Raw genomic sequence first — 11,133 nt, forward strand, 5'->3', positions numbered from 1 at the left:
TAATGCAGTAATCCGTACCTTTGAGAGATAAGGCAATAGTCATATCTGTGGAGTTGAACTCTAAAGTTGTCCAAATCTCCTCAATCACCTCACAGTAGATGGTTGGGGCTTCCAGCATTGCATAGCTTAGTTTGCAGTTTTTGATGAAGTCCATCATCTTGTGATAATCAGAATGGGCTTCATTCTTTTCAACCAAGGCTACGAAATTATTCTTTTCATAAACAAATCCAGATTGAGACATAATTTTGACTACTGGTGCCATTGTTGTGAGTAGAGGTTGCAGAGAAAAACTTGAGAATTTTGGGAGAGAAGGAGAATAAAAATTGCAAGAAAGCGTAAAGTGAAAATAAGAATTCAATGGGCTTTTATACTTTCTTGAATTAAAATATAAATAAAATGATTAAATGATACTTTTAAATAAATTACAGCCGTTTAAGAATAAAGAGAACTGTAGAAATTCTGAAAACTACCTTTAATTCAAATACATACAACAGTGTATATCTGTATCAACGGTTAGGTAAAAGAATCAACGGTTGTGACTCACTTAAAGTAACTGATGTGACACTTCAACGGATAAGGTAAATAGTTATCCGTTGATGATCAACACTATTTTATCCGTTGAGGGATAAAATTACCAGAAATGTATTTGTCTTTCAACGGATAATGAACATCCATTGATAGAACACTTTTGGCTTTCAACGGATAGGGAATATCCGTTGATAGAATAAGTCTTACTTAAAGCCAACTTTGTTCTTGCTGCAAATTCATTTCAGGCTTCAAGGCAGATTATATAGAGGACATAAATTTATGAATAATTAAGCATACCTAGCTCACTTACTAATCTTGTGAATGTTGATTCATCAAGTGGCTTGGTAAATATGTCTGCAATCTGCTTTTCACTTGGAACAAAATGAAGTTCCACTGTACCTTTCATCACATGTTCCCCAAATGAAGTGGTACTTGATGTCAATGTGCTTGGTTCTTGAGTGCTACACTGGATTTTCAGTAATGGCAATGGCACTTGTGTTGTCACAGAATATAGGAATTTTGTCAAAAGTTAGTCCATAGTCAAATAATTGATTCCTCATCCATAGTATCTGTGCACAGCAACTACCATCAGCAATGTACTCAGCTTCAGCTGTTGATATAGAAACAGAATTTTGCTTCTTGCTGAACCATGACACAAGCTTGTTCCCTAGAAATTGACAGGTGATAGTTGTGCTTTTCCTGTCTATTTTGCAGCCTGCATAATCTGCATCTGAGTAGCCAATTAGATCAAAACTAGACTCTCTAGGGTACCAAATTCCTAGATTTGGAGTCCCTTTGAGATATCTGAAGATTCTTTTAATAGCCACTAAGTGAGATTCTTTAGGGTCAGCTTGAAATCTAGCGCAGAGACATGTAGAAAACATTATATCAGGTCTACTAGCAGTTAAATATAAAAGTGAGCCAACCATGCCTCTATAACTTGAAATGTCCACAGACTTTTTAGCCTTGTTTAATTCAAGCTTGGTGGCAGTGGCCATGGGAGTTTTTGCAGATGAACAGTCCATTAAGTCAAACTTCTTTAAAAGATCATGAATATATTTAGTTTGACTAATGAAAATTCCACCACTAACTTGTTTAACTTATAAACCAAGAAAATAAGTTAGCTCTCCCATCATGCTCATTTCATATTTACTTTGCATTAACTTAGCAAACTTTTTACAAAGCTTATCATCTGTAGATCCAAATATAATATCATCTACATAAATTTGAACAAGTATTTTAGAGCCATTAACATTTCTAAAGAAAAGAGTTTTGTCAACAGTACCTCTTGTGAAGTGATTATCTAGAAGAAATTTTGACAAAGTCTCATACCAGGCTCTAGGTGCTTGCTTTAGTCCATAGAGTGCTTTCAACAGATAATACACATAGTCTGGAAAGTTTGGATCTTCAAATCCTGGAGGTTGGCTTACATAAACTTCTTCCTCCAATTCCCCATTTAGAAATGCACTCTTGACATCCATTTGATAGACTTTGAAATTGGCATGGGCTGCATAGGCTAGAAAGATTCTGATGGCTTCAAGTCTGGAAACTGGAGCAAATGTTTCATCAAAATCTATTCCCTCTTGTTGAGAATAGCCTTTAGCAACCAATCTGGCTTTATTCCTTATGACAATGCCATTTTCATCCATCTTGTTTCTGAATACCCATTTTGTGTCAATAGAACTCTTGTTCTTTGGCTTGGGTACCAGCTTCCATACTTTGTTCCTCTCAAATTGGTTTAGCTCCTCTTGCATTGCTAAAATCCAATCTGGATCCAATATAGCTTCTTCTACTCTCTTAGGTTCCTCCTATAATAGAAAGCTACTATACAGACATTCATCTTGAGTAGCCCTTCTAGTTTGCACTTTAGATGTAGCATCACCAATGATCAGTTCAAAAGGGTGATTCTTGGTCCATTTCCTTTGAGGTGGTAGATTAGCTCTAGATGAGGTTGCCTCAGTATTGTCATGATGTGTGATAGAATGTTGATTGGTTGAAACTCCCCCTGAGTTGCTGATCCTTTGAAAGGAATTGGGAGCTTTATCAACTGATGAAGTGAATTGATTATCCGTTGACAGACCGTGATCAACGGATGCTTCATTATGAACTTCAACGGATGATGCACTTTGTCTTTTAACGGATGCTGCATTGCTTCTTTCAACGGAAGCTGAATTATGACTTTCAACGGATGCAGCATTCTGTGCATTATCCAAAGGCAGATTTTGAATTCTTCTTGAGATGCCTTCTTCATCATTCTCATCTTCACTATCATCACAATATATCTCAATATTGTCAAATTTGAGTCTTTCATGATGTCCCTCATCTGTTAGTCCATCAATCTTTTTATCATCAAACACAACATGCACAGATTCCATGACAATGTTGGTTCTTAGATTGTAGACCCTATATGATTTTCCAGCAGAATAACCAACAAATATTCCTTCATCAGCCTTTGCATCAAACTTCCCTTTGTGATCAGATTGATTCCTTAAGATGTAACATTTGCAACCAAAGACATGCAGAAAGTTTAAAGTTGGTTTTCTTCTCTTGAATAATTGATAGGGAGTCATGCCTTTTGCCTGATTGATTAGAGAAATATTCTGAGTGTAACATGCACAGTTAACAGCCTCAGCCCTTTTGACTCTTCAAGCATTGTCCTTGCAGCTTCAATTAGTGATTTGTTCTTCCTTTCCACCACACCATTTTGTTGTGGGGTCCTTGGAGCTAAGAACTCATGCATGATCCCATTTTCTTCATAGAACAACTTCATGGTTGAATTCTTGAACTCAGTTCCATTGTCACTCCTAATATTCCTTACTTTGAAAAATTAATAATGATTTCACTAGCTTCATCCTTTGATCCAAGAAAATAAACCCATGAAAAATTTGAGAAATCATCTACAATCACTAGGCAATATTTTTTCCTTGAAATTGACAATACATTGACTGGTCCAAAAAGATCCATGTGTAGTAGTTGTAATGGTTCATCAATTACAGATTCAAGCTTCTTACTGAATGATACTTTCTTTTGCTTTCCTTTCTGACAAGCATCACACAGTCCATCCCTTGTGAATTCTACTAGAGGTATTCCTCTCACTAAGTCCTTTTTGACTAGATCATTCATTGTCTTGAAATTCAAATGGGACAGCTTCTTGTGCCATATCCAACTTTCAACTGAGCTTACTTTGCTGAGAAGACAAGTAATAGATTCTGCATCTGTAGAGTTGAAGTCAGCTAAATACACATTCCCTTTTCTAACTCCAGTTAGAACCACTTTATTGTCCTTCTTACTTGTGACAATACAGGCTTCAGAATTGAAGGAAACAGTATTCCCTCTGTCACATAGTTGACTGATGCTCAATAAGTTGTGTTTGAGACCATCAACCAATGCAACTTCATCAATGATGACATTTTCTTTTGAAATCAAGCCATATCCCATAGTGAATCCTTTGCTGTCATCTCCAAAGGTTATGCTAGGGCCAACTCTCTCCTTAAACTCTGTGAGCAGGGTGAAATCTCCTGTCATGTGTCTTGAACAACCACTGTCCAAGTACCATAGATTCCTTCTTTTTCCCTGCACACAACAAATTCAATCAAGTTGATTTTGGTACCCAAGTTTCCTTGGGTCCAGCCTTGTTAGTCTTTTTCCTAGACTTCATTCCTCCTGCATCTTTTGACTTAGGTAACTTTGGGTCAACCTTGATCTCAGATGTGGTTGGTTGAAGTGTAGGGTTAGTCACAGAATCATTTAGCACATTTGATTGAATTAGATAAGGCATAGATTGTGCAAACATGTTATTCCACATAGGCATATTGTATGGCATTTGAGGCATACTAAATGCAGTAAAATAAGGATTATTAATATATGGCATGTTTGCAAGATGTGCATGGGGATTCTGATGAGACATAACAGGCATAGCATGCAGAGGTGACATAGACATGTTAGGCATGGAGGGATTTGAAGGCATGGAGGGATTTGAAGGCATGGGAGCATTTTTAACAGATTTGCAATTATCAGATAGGTGATTAGTACTTTTACAATGCACACAGCTTTTTCTAGGAGCATACCTATTAGGTGTGTAATTGTTATGTTTATTAATCCCTACCTTCCCATTTCTTTTAGATTTTCTTTTAGTTTCCTTCTTATCCTCAACCAACTTAAGCCTATTTTTCAGCTGATCTAAAGTCATGTGTCCTATATTCACCTTACTGGCATCTTTGGATGTGCTAGCTCCTTCTTTGACAAAGTTCTTAAAAGTTGAATCATCCTTTTTATTGAGATTTTTATTTTTAAAATTACTTGCCTGTTTTAATTGATGAGCCTTCAACAGATGCTCTTTTTCTTCCTTCAATGGATAACTTTCATCATCCGTTGATTCCACATCCGTTGACAATCCATCAATTAATTCTAACTCCTTTTTGTTTTTCTTCCAGGCATCCTCACATAATGATTCAATTCCCTGAAACTTGGCAATCTGAACACTAACATCCCTAGATGTTTTCCAGGCCTTGATTACCTCTTGCTCACTTTCTAACTGTTTAGAAAGAATTTCTACTTTCTTAACAGCTTCTTCTAGTTCACTCTCAACAGCCAAGCATCTAAGTTTAATCTTTTCAAGCTCAATTACCTGATCTTCTAACACAGCATTCCTATCACTTAAAAACAAATTATTCTCTTTGATCCTAGTGTTTTCTTTAGCTAGTGATTTAAGGGAAACACGCAAATGATATAATTCATTGGATATATCATTTATGGCTTCATTGCATTCATTTTTAGAAAGCTGAGAGAGATCAGTAGTAATTACCTGGTTGCTTGATGAACTAGTTTCATTTTCATCAGAATTAGCCATCAGGGCTAGGTTGACATATTCCATATCATCATCTTCATTGACTCCATCTGCTGCCCAATCATCTTGAGTGAGAAAAGCTCTTTCCTTTTATTTGAGCAAATCAAAATACTTCTTTTTGTAATCAACTTGCTCAAATTTCTTCTAATCAGAGGGTGGCTTCCTACACTCACTTGCAAAGTGTCCACTAATGCCACAGTTATAACATTTGAACTTGGATTTGTCCACCATGTTTTTGTTTGGCTTAGTGAATTTTGTATTTTTCCTGAACTTCATCTTTGCAAACATCCTGGACAGAAAAGCCAGATGTTCATCAACATTATCAGAGTCATCCTGACTGGAATTGTTTTCATCCTCATCTACTTGCTCTTTACCCTTGCTTGATTCTGATTTGCTTGTGCCAATTTTGAGACTTGGCATTGTCTTCTCCTCATTCCTGGCTCCAACCTTCTCACTGTCAGCTACAAGTGCAACTGATCCTCCTTTTCTCTTTCCATTTTCCAACAGCTCATCTTGCTCCATCTCAAGTTCATATGTCTTCAAAATTCCATTTAATCTTTCAAGTGTGAAGTCCTTATAATCTTGAGAATTTCTTAGAGAAACAGTCATAGGCTTCCATTCCTTTGGTAGAGAACTTAGAAATTTTAAATTGGAGTCCTTGACTTGGTACATTCTGCCATAAAGCTTCAATCCATTCAACAGTTTCTGAAATCTATTGAAGGTGTCATTTAATGATTCTCCTTCTTCAAAATGAAAATATTCATACTGTTGAATGAGAAGCTGCATTTTATTTTCTCTAACTTGCTCAGTGCCTTCACAGATAAGCTACACAGTATCCCAAATTTCCTTAGCAGTTTGGCTGTTAATGATAATGTCAAACATATCTTGATCTAGGCCATTAAACAGAATGTTCATGGCTTTCTTGTCCTTGTGAACCTCTTCAATATCTTCAACAGTCCATTCTGCTTTTGGCTTGGGAATAGACTGTCCAACAGCAACTGTTGCAGTAGCAGTTGTGGCCACCTTGTGAGGGATGTGAGGACCATTTTCAATGCAGTTGATGTAGCTTTCATCTTGAGAGAGAAGATGTAAATGCATCTTCACTTTTCAGTGATGATAGTTATCTCTTTCCAAGATTGGAATCTTTACACCAATATCTTTCTTACTCATGATGTTAGCAGAATAGATCTTTAAACTCTTTGTATATTAAGAGCTGGCTCTGATACCAATTGTTATTCCCAGTGGACTAACAATGAGATTTACAGAAGGGGGGTTGAATGTAAATCTCAAAACTTTTTCAAGTTTTGAGTAGTTTCTAAGGCTAAGTGTTTTAGTGAGCAAATGTGTGTGAATGGCTTGAAGCTAATACAGACAGATATATATTCAAACATAAATATAAAGAACACAAAGAACTTAAAAACTTTTCTAGTGGATTTGTTGTTCCACCAGAGATATGTTATTTCAGAAAATCTGTGATTCAAAGAATTAAATCACAGCTGCTTCCAAGTACAAACTAGATGATTTTCTCTCTGGATTTTTCTAAACAGCTCTGGAAAATTCACATCTAATTACTAGCTGCTACTTGGTTTATATATCACCAAGTTTACAAGTGAAGACAAAACTGTAAAATATAATTAAAAAAGCTCTTCACATATTTCTTCTTCATTTCTCTATCCAATGCAATTTAGGCTTAGCTGTTAATCTTTGAATACTTCCTTGTTTGCACCAGAATGGAAATGCTGCATTTTCTTGATTCCTCCTAGAGGCTTCCACATTCCAGTTTGTCTCTGTCAACCCATGTGCCTCTGTCAGCTTATGAATTGTCACTATCAACTGCTAATGAACTAAGCATTCGTTGAAGCTTTCATCCGTTGATGCCTTATCCGTTGAGGCTTTATCCGTTGAAGCTTTATCCATTGATGCATTAGCAGTTGAAGTCTTTATCCGTTGAAGCACTTATCCGTTGATGGATATTATCCGTTGAAGCTTTAGAGACATCCGTTGAAGCTTTGTTTCTTATCCTTTGAAGGTCTTCAATATCAGTTGATACTTCTTCACTTATACAAAATTACAAGGCATGAAATATTTACAATTAGCCCTCCTATTTGCATATCCACTAGTAGTCAACATGACTGATAATTTCCTACAACATCTAAGAATTACAACTTGAATCCAGAGAATGAAATGTGCTACAATACTAAACTTATTGCTAAGTAAAGCTACTCCTTCAACAGATAGCCAAGATGGTCTTATCCGTTGAGGCTACAAACACTAGATTTCTACTTAAGTATTTTGTTTAACTTATCATCAAACTAATACACATATTCCTAACAACTTCCACCTGTGATTTGGCTTTGGATTCAGATTTGATTGCCTCAGAGTTTATCTTCTCTTTAATCATAATGCCCTTAGGCTTAGGTGGTTTCTTTGTAATAACTTGAGCTTTAGACTTTGACTTGACATTTTCTGCTTTAAGTTTGGCTTCTTCTTCCTTCAGACTTTCAATATCCATGCCTGGATTGTCCTTTAGGAACAGCCTTTTGGAAATCTCTTCATCAAGTTTGAAAGTTTGTTCACTAGAACTCGTCCTTTTACCAGTATCAGAACTTGTTCTTCTCCCAGCATCAGAACTTGTTCTCTGTGTAGAAGTTCCTTCTTTCCTAGATGAAGAACCTTTGCCTTGACCATGACCTCTACTCCTTTCAGAGTTTCCCTGGTCATCATTATCATCATCCTTACCCTTCAGTGGTTGATCAGTTTTGCATTTAGACTTAATCACTTTCTCCTCCTTTTTGGCATCATCAGGTAGTAGGAGAGAGACAAGCAATTCCATAAAGTTTTGGATTTCATTGAGTTGATCTTGTTAAGCAGCTTGATTCTTTAAAATATTAGATATTTGAGCTTGCTGCTTTTCTTGAGTATTTTCTATATACCCAATGCGGTCAAAGGCTGGCTTAAAAAACTTGTTCTTTTGACATTCATGTCTTGCTGAATCAGTGTTTCTTGAATTTTGTTTACCTTGGATTGAGTTATTGAGTGTTGACCTTGAAGGTGCCTTATACTCAATGCAGTAACTCTGAGCTGTGCTTTGAAATCATCATTCATCAGCATCTCATCAGCTTTAGCCAGGTGCTCAGCAAGAATATTTACAGTAGGAACAAAATCAACTTTGTTCCACTCCTTGATCCATTCTTTTCCTCTTGGAGTTTCACTCCAAGGTACTGGTGCATCCTCTCTTACAAACTCTTTAATCAAATCAGCTTAATTACTTGTTTGTAGAGGTGCATGTCCTGAAGGACCAGCTGTATCAGCATTTTCATTTGTAGCAGCTTCACCAGTATTTTCAGCATTTGCAGCATCAGAACTTACAAAGCCTACAGAATCAGCTTCCTCTGATAAAATGATAGTGTGTGAGGCTATAGAGGGTTCAAAATCATCCTCTAAGTTCTGATCAACATCCAAATTCTGATGCTCACCTAATATCTGATCTTCAATATCTAGATTCAGAAGAGGTGTTGTTGGAATATCTGCATTGAAATCAGCATCTAAAATTGGTGTCGTTGGTAGAGTATGTTTAAGAATGGTTGGAGCTTCTAAGTACAGAACTTCAGGCACATTCAAGTTGTGAATGTCTATTCCAGCACTTGTACCTATAGTTTCAGCATGTGCTTGATCAATGATAGGAGACACAGGAGGTGTAGGCATTGGCTCTGGAATTTTCTCTGGCTCTTGAATAGGATATTTGTGAACTTCAGTAAGGTCTAGTTCAGGAGTGGGAAGTAATTCAATCATAATTGGTTCTATTGGGATCAGAGATTCCTGACCCCCTTCCTTAGCTGTTGCTTCCATCCCTTCTTCAGAGTTTGATGATTCACTTACAGCCCTCCTTGCTCTTTACTTTTTAAGTCTCTTAGCTGAAGTAGAGATTCTGGGAGCTTCATCATCAGAGTTTAGATTTCTAAGTCTTTTTAGGGGCCTAGAACTCCCAGTTTCATGAGCTTTCTGAGAAGACACTTCCTCAGCTGCTTTTGCAACAGTTTCTAATGTGTGAACCTGTGCCTCATCTTCAGATTCATCTCTCAGAATCATCCTCCTTTTATGTTGTGTCTGAGGTACAGTCTTTGTCCTCTTTGTTCTAGAAGAAGAAGGCTTCACTGTAGGTGCTGATGGTTGAGTGGTATGTGCTGATGTTTGTGGAGTGACATAAGTAGGTGCTGATGGCTGTTGTGTGGTGGTAGGTTGGATATCAGGATATAGCAATGAATATGTAGCAGCATCAGCATTTACAAGAGCTTGTTTTACTGATAAAGGAATGCTAAGGGGTCTCAAAACTCCCTTCTTGTTATCAGCAGTGAAAAAATCAGTAAAAGCCCTTTTTGCTAACCTAAAAGGTTCTATGAGTTCACCTGCTAGTTTTGGTTCATCTTCTATACAATAATTGTAAATTAACTGACAGAACCTAGCAAAGTAAACTACATTCCTGTCCTCTTTCATTCTATCTCCTATAAAACATAACACAGTCTTTGCATAATCAAAATGAGACTGGTTTAGGAGTGCATACCCAATTTGTTGTGTCAGAATAGGAATGGCATCAAAATTTGAGCATTTGTTGGAAAATGTCTTCATGATGTAATCGAAGAAGAAGCTCCATTCTTTTTGAATATATTGGCGTTTGAGTTGACCCAACTTAGCCAAACTCTGTTCATACCCAAGATTAGCCATCATTTGCTGTAGCAAGGGCTCCTCCACAGCAGAACTGAATTGACAGGTTTCAGGTAGGTGTAGAGCTTTTCGAACTGCTCCCGGAGTAACAACATACTCAACCTCATTTGCTGTAAATACGATGCTTGGAGTCCCATGCTTACCACCATCATCATAATATCCAGTACGCCAAAATGTCAGAACTTGAGTTCCAGATATACTGGATGGATGTGTCAATGCGAACCCAATTTAACTATGAGATAAGAAATCCTGAATAAAATGAAGTTTCGAAGGAGCTTCACTCTTAGTGAGAATGGTAGCATAGTTGTTGGGGACGAACTTTGCTCCATTAAAGATTATATCCTTGGGTGCCATTGAAAACGAGTAAGAATTTAGAATGCCTGAAAAGTGTTTGATAAAATGTCTGTATAGTAAACCGTCAGAAAATATGAGAGAATAAGAAAAATGGAGAGTAAGTAGAATAGAAATGTAAATAAAAGATTTGAAAATCTTTTATCTCTTTTACTTAGACACCTCACGTGACAACATTTATTGAGAAGTGGAACAGACTTTACACCTGCCAGGCATGCAGCAGTTAAAACAAAAGTTAATGGGCACGGGAAATAAGTAATGATTGCTATGCATATGCAATTTTAAAAAAAAACTGTTCCCACTAAACAAATGATTATGACTGTCTTTATCTCACATAAACCAATATTCTGATAAAATATAACCGTTCAAGTATTGACTTAAAAATAAATCAAGTAAATAAATGCTGCCACGTAAACATCAGAACTTGATTATTATCAGAGTTTAAAAGTCATCAGAATATGGCTGCTTTACTCAAAAAGTGAATGTTTATTTCTGTAATTCTTCACACAAATACTGATATGGTTTCCTCAGAACTTAATCATCAGAACATCCATCAGAACTTGTCCTCAGAATTTATGCAACTGACACTTAAACTGTTCATCTAAAACAACATTAATTACCACAGTAATTTTCATCATTCATATGGAGAGTAAGTGTGTGCTTTAAGCAAAATATCAGACAAAGAG

This window comes from Apium graveolens, chromosome 5 (genome assembly GCF_009905375.1).
Source record: "Apium graveolens cultivar Ventura chromosome 5, ASM990537v1, whole genome shotgun sequence".
NCBI classification, from domain to species: Eukaryota; Viridiplantae; Streptophyta; class Magnoliopsida; order Apiales; family Apiaceae; genus Apium; species Apium graveolens.